This window comes from Tiliqua scincoides, chromosome 2 (genome assembly GCF_035046505.1).
Source record: "Tiliqua scincoides isolate rTilSci1 chromosome 2, rTilSci1.hap2, whole genome shotgun sequence".
Lineage (NCBI taxonomy): Eukaryota > Metazoa > Chordata > Lepidosauria > Squamata > Scincidae > Tiliqua > Tiliqua scincoides.
This window is the reverse complement of record NC_089822.1, coordinates 264,149,906-264,155,938: the sequence shown is the minus strand read 5'-3', so window position 1 is coordinate 264,155,938 and position 6,033 is coordinate 264,149,906.

Below are 6,033 nucleotides of genomic sequence, written 5' to 3'. Positions count from 1 at the left end.
CTGTGTTGGTGGGCAGCTTCAGTCTGTCTGAGCAGCAGCAGGAGGAGGAGGAAGAGGCACGAAAGCCTCCGAGATGGACGCAGCAGCAAGGGAATTGGCTTGGCTACTCACCCCACGGTTGGTGATGTGAGGCTGGCTAGAGAAAGCACTGCCCTCTCCCAGGCTGCAGTCCTGGCCACACTTTCCTGGGAGGAAGCCCCATGGACTCTGGTGGGACTTACTTCTGAGTAGGCAGGCAGAGGATGGGGCTCTGAATCCTTCATCGTGGCAGGTGGCCCCTAAGCCATGCCAGATGTTTGTGGGATGCTGCCCCATAATTAGTTTGCTGCACCCCACTGTATAATTTTGCTTGACTGCTCCAGTAGGGTGGATAGCTTGGTTGGTCATACTCCCTGGACTGTAACTTAAGTGGGATGGGATGGGATGGGGTGGGAAATTGTGGAGAGGGTGTGTGATGTGTATTTTGCAGCATGCTATGCCAGTGATTTTCAGTCTTTTTCATCTCATGGCACACTGCAAGACTCTAAAATTGTCAAGGCACACCATTAGTTGTTTTGGTTTTTTTTTTAATTAACAAGGCACACCGTGCTGCTGGTGGGGGCTCAAATTCCCTACTGGCCCTACTAATAAATGATCACCCCCCAAATTCCCACGGCACACCTGTAGACCATTCACAGCACACCAGTGTGCCGTGGCATATTGGTTGAAAATCGCTGAGGTATACCAAGTTGAACTTCTGCTGCAAGCCTCCATCTCATCAATGAGACGATGAGTGCTAAGTCCGGAAGGGCAGGTTTTACTTGCAGCCCTAGCTCGGATCTGTCACTTATGAAGTAGTCCTAATAATACTATTTCTTAAACACCTAAAATAACATAGAAATAGTCCATAATAAGTAAAAGCAGAACCATGCCTGCAGGATAATGTAAACAGACAACTGAAGCAAAGGAACTTGTGGCAAGTGGCTGTATATGTTATGCCAACTTTATGATTTTTTATTGCGATTTCTGGACACATATCACTTAACAAACAACCAATTACCAGTGGTGTTGATTTTCTTCTTATATATCAATATACATGTTCATGACTATTGCTCTAATTATAACTGGTAGCAGGCCAGTGATGAAAATTTTAGGGCGCTTCCTAACCCACTTTCCAGCACTGACATAAGAGCAATGCAGCTCCAAGGTGAGGAAATAAAAATTCCCTTACCTTGAGGATGCCTCTGTGACTGCCACCCTACTGCCGGATGCAGCACATGTCCCATTAGAAAGTTGGTTAGAATTTGGGCCTTACCCTTCTGTGCCTGATGAAATTACTGATCTATAGTTCTGGGAAACTGGACTGTATATACAGTACATTTCACCTGGCACAGAAGAGTACATAAGAACAGCGCCACTGGATCAGGCCCATCTAGTCCAGCTTCCTGTATCTCACAGCAGCCCACCAAATGCCCCAGGGAGCACACCAGATAACAAGAGACCTCATCCTGGTGCCCTCCCCTGCATCTGGCATTCTGACAGCCCATTTCTAAAATCAGGAGGTTGTACATGCACATCATGGTTTGTAACCCATAATGGATTTTTCCTCCAGAAACTTGTCCAATCCCCTTTTAAAGGCGTCCAGGCCAGATGCCATCACCACATCCTGTGGCAAGGAGTTCCACAGACCAACCACACGCTGAGTAAAGAAATATTTTCTTTTGTCTGTTCTAACTCTCCCAACACTCAATTTTAGCGGATGTCCCCTGGTTCTGGTGTTATGTGAGAGTGTGAAAATTGCCCATTGACACCCACTCTCTGTTTCTTGGCCTCCAACCAGTTCTCAGTCCATGAGAGGACCTTTCCTCTAATTCCCTGACTGTGGAGGCCTTTGATGAGGGACCATGTCGAACGCCTTCTGAAAGTCCAGATATATAATGTCTACGGGTTCTCCCACATCCACATGCCTGTTGACCTTTTCAAAGAATTCTGTAAGGTTCGTGAGGCAAGACTTACCCTTACAGAAGCCTTGCTGATTCTCCCTCAGCAAGGCCTGTTCATCTATGTGTTTTGAGATCCTATCTTTGATGAGGCATTCCACCATTTTACCCGGTATAGATGTTAGGCTGACCAGCCTATAGTTTCCTGGGTCCCCCCTCCTTCCCTTTTTAAAGATCAGCGTGACATTTGCTATCCTCCAATCTTCTGGCACTGTGGCCATTTTGAGGGACAAGTTGCATATTTTAGTCAAGAGCTCAGCAACTTCATTCTTCAATTCCTTAATAACTCTTGGGTGGATGCCATCAGGGCCTGGTGACATATTGATCTTTAATTTATCAATGAGGTCTGAAACATCTTCTAACCTCTATCTGACTTAACTCCTCAGTCAGGAGGGGCCGTTCGGGCAGCGGTATCTGCCCAAGGTCTTCTGCCATGAAGACAGATGCAAAGAACTCATTTAATTTCTCTGCCATCTCTAAGTCTCCTTTTATCTCCCCTTTCCCTCCCTCACCATCCAGAGGGCCAACTGCTTCTCAGACGGGTTTCCTGCTTCTAACATATTTGAAGAAGCTTTTATTATTCCCCTTAATGTTGCTGGCCATGCGTTCCTCATAGTTTCGCTTGGCCTCCCATACCACCTTCTTACATTTCTTTTGAGTAAGATTATCATCTATAACATACCACCAGTTACAACAGAACAATGGTCATGAATATTGTTCTATACCAACTTTCATCTCTGCAAGTTTGCTGTTTATGAATGTGGAATGAATGTGGAAGGGCATTATTTTGCCTTTTGGCTGCAAGTGTAAAAAAACCAAGGCAAGCACTGCCTTCTGCACATGTTCAGAAGCATGGTTGACAGCACACCCCCTTTTACGATCATCATCTGTCACTTATACTGCACCTATCACTATATCTGATGCAGTACCATAACTCAAAAAGATTTTGTGGAAAACATTTTTAAAAATTCCCAGAACTATTCAATTCCTGAAAGTGTTCAAAGAGCTAAAAATATTGTCAGAACAATTGCTGTAAGTTCAGCAGAAGTGGAAAGGGGTTTTTCAAAGATGAACATTATATGATCAGAAAAGAGAAGTCGCCTAACTGTTTCTAATATATCAAACGTAATAATTATCAGTCTAATCGGCCTACTGCTAAAGGAATGGAATCCTACTCCATTGGTTAGGATGGTTAAGAATAAATCACACAGCCGATGATGCTCGTATAAAAGCAAAGAAAATTGCAAGTGAGGACGCCAATCAAACAGCAATATAGAAATATCTTCAATAACAGTTTGTCAGGTATTTAATATTTTTTCATTAATATTTTAAAACTCTTTCTTAAAACATAATCGAGTTTTGTGTACCTTTTTTTATTGTTCTTATTTCAGTATTTAATGCATGAATTATTAAACTACCTTTCGGTATATCTTTTGGTCATTAGGACATAGAACCTGTTGTTAATTTATTTGAATCCCATCACTGCATAGGCTCATCTAGTCCAGCTACTTCTCAGCTATTCAGCCATGTTGGGCTGCCTTTAAAAGGGGATTGGACGGGTTACAAACCATGATGTGCATGTACAACCTCCTGATTTTAGAAATGGGCTATGTCAGAATGCCAGATGCAAGGGAGGGCACCAGGATGAGGTCTCTTGCTATCTGGTGTGCTCCCTGGGGCATTTGGTGGGCCGCTGTGAGATACAGGAAGCTGGACTAGATGGGCCTATGGCCTGATCCAGTGGGGCTGTTCTTATGTTCTTAACTACAATTCCCAGGATGCCTTGCAGGTCTCTTGTTATCTGGAGTGCTCCCTGGGGCATTTGGTGGGCCGCTGTGAGATACAGGAAGCTGGACTAGATGGGCCTATGGCCTGATCCAGTGGTGCTCTTCTTATGTTCTTAACTACAATTCCCAGGAAGCCTCGCAGGTCTCTTGTTATCTGGTGTGCTCCCTGGGGCATTTGGTGGGCCGCTGTGAGATACAGGAAGCTGGACTAGATGGGCCTATGGCCTGATCCAGTGGCGTTGTTCTTATGTTCTTATGCCAGTATTAAAGTTGCTACCAGAAGCACCAGCTTTACATGCCAACATATCTTGATGCCCGTCTGGCACCATTAATTATTTCTCCCAGAATCCATATACACAAAATCGACATGAGGGTAGAGTTGCCCTGAAGAAGCATGGCACTCAGTGCAGACCTGGCCAGTCCCACCCTTGGGCCATGTCTGTACACCAATCACTTCTGGGGTGCACACATTTCTTCCAGTGCTGGTTTTCACAGAAGCTCCAGCAGGACCTTGGGCGGTCTGAAGGCGAACAGGGCCTTGGGCAGCAGAACAAAGCCAGCAGGCAGTTGTAGGAGAGCAAGGGTTGAAGGTGTGCTCCCTCATTGGCTCCCCGAGGGAGGCAAGAGGCGCATGGCCCTGCAGCTGCCGGCTGGCTCTTCTGGGACTGAGTTTGGATAAGGTAGTACCATGATTGAATTGGATCCTAGCCCTTTCTTGCACAGGCTTGGAAAGATTGCCATGACCTCCCAAATCCTTTTTAAAATAAATAAATAAATACTTCCATCAGAGGTCTGTGTTTCATTCTATTTTTTTAATCATTCCCCTAAAGTCTGCTCTATCAGTAACAACTGTGCTCAGGACTCTGAAGAGAGAGAAATGGATGGCTTCTGCTATAAAAATAACACCCAAGGTGGTTCTCCAACTTTTAGCACCAGGACCCACTTCTTAGAATGACAATCTGTCTGGGACCCACCGAAAGTGATGTCATGGCTGGAAGCAGCAGCATCAAGCAAGCTAAAATAAATAATTATCAAAAATTAAATTCAGGTAAAGAAATAAGGCTGCAGTCCTAACCACTCTTTGTGAGAGTAAGCCCCATTGAACAAAATAGGACTTACTTCTGAGTAGACCTGGTTAGGATTGTGCCCTAATTGAATACGGAGAAGCCAACCCTGTTCCACCAAGTGAATTTTCCGTGCAGCCTGCATGCAGTAACACCCCTTCCCCCAAGAAAAATTCAGTCAGATTTTCTGCCTTATCCAGTGCCCAGTTCAGTTTAAGTTAAACCACATCACTCTCAGGACCCACCTGGCTTTGCATGTCTAAAAAAGGAAAAAAATGCAGCTTGTTTTTGCTGCTCCTGCACCATCCAAAATGGGGCCCTGCTCCAAGCAGGCTGTGGGACTTTGATGTCTGCACGGCAGCCGGCCTTTCAACTGGTACATAAGAACATACGCACAGTCCCATTGGATCAGGCCATAGGCCCGGTTTCCTGTATCTCACAGCTGGATTAGATGGGCCTATGGCCTGATCCAGTGGGGCTGTTCTTAAGAACATAAGAACATAAGAACATAAGAACAGCCCCACTGGATCAGGCCACAGGCCCATCTAGTCCAGTTTCCTGTATCTCACAGCGGCCCACCAAATGCCCCAGGGAGCACACCAGATAACAAGAGACCTCATCCTGGTGCCCTCCCCTGCATCTGGCATTCTGACATAACCCATTTCTAAAATCAGGAGGTTCCGCATACACATCATGGCTTGTACCCCATAATGGATTTTTCCTCCAGAAACTTGTCCCCTTTTAAAGGCATCTAGGCTAGATGCCAGCACCACATCCTGTGGCAAGGAGTTCCACAGACCGACCACACGCTGAGTAAAGAAATATTTTCTTCTGTCTGTCCTAACCCGCCCAACACTCAATTTTAGTGGATGTCCCCTGGTTCTGGTGTTATGTGAGAGTGTAAAGAGCATCTCCCTATCCACTCTGTCCATTCCCTGCATAATTTTGTATGTCTCAATCATGTCCCCCCTCAAGCGTCTCTTTTCTAGGCTGAAGAGGCCCAAACGCCGTAGCCTTTCCTCATAAGGAAGGTGCCCCAGCCCCTTATCATCTTAGTCGCTCTCTTTTGCACCTTTTCCATTTCCACTATGTCTTTTTTGAGATGCGGCGACCAGAACTGGACACAATACTCTAGGTGTGGCCTTACTATAGATTTGTACAACGGCATTATAATATTAGCTGTTTTGTTCTCAATACCCTTCC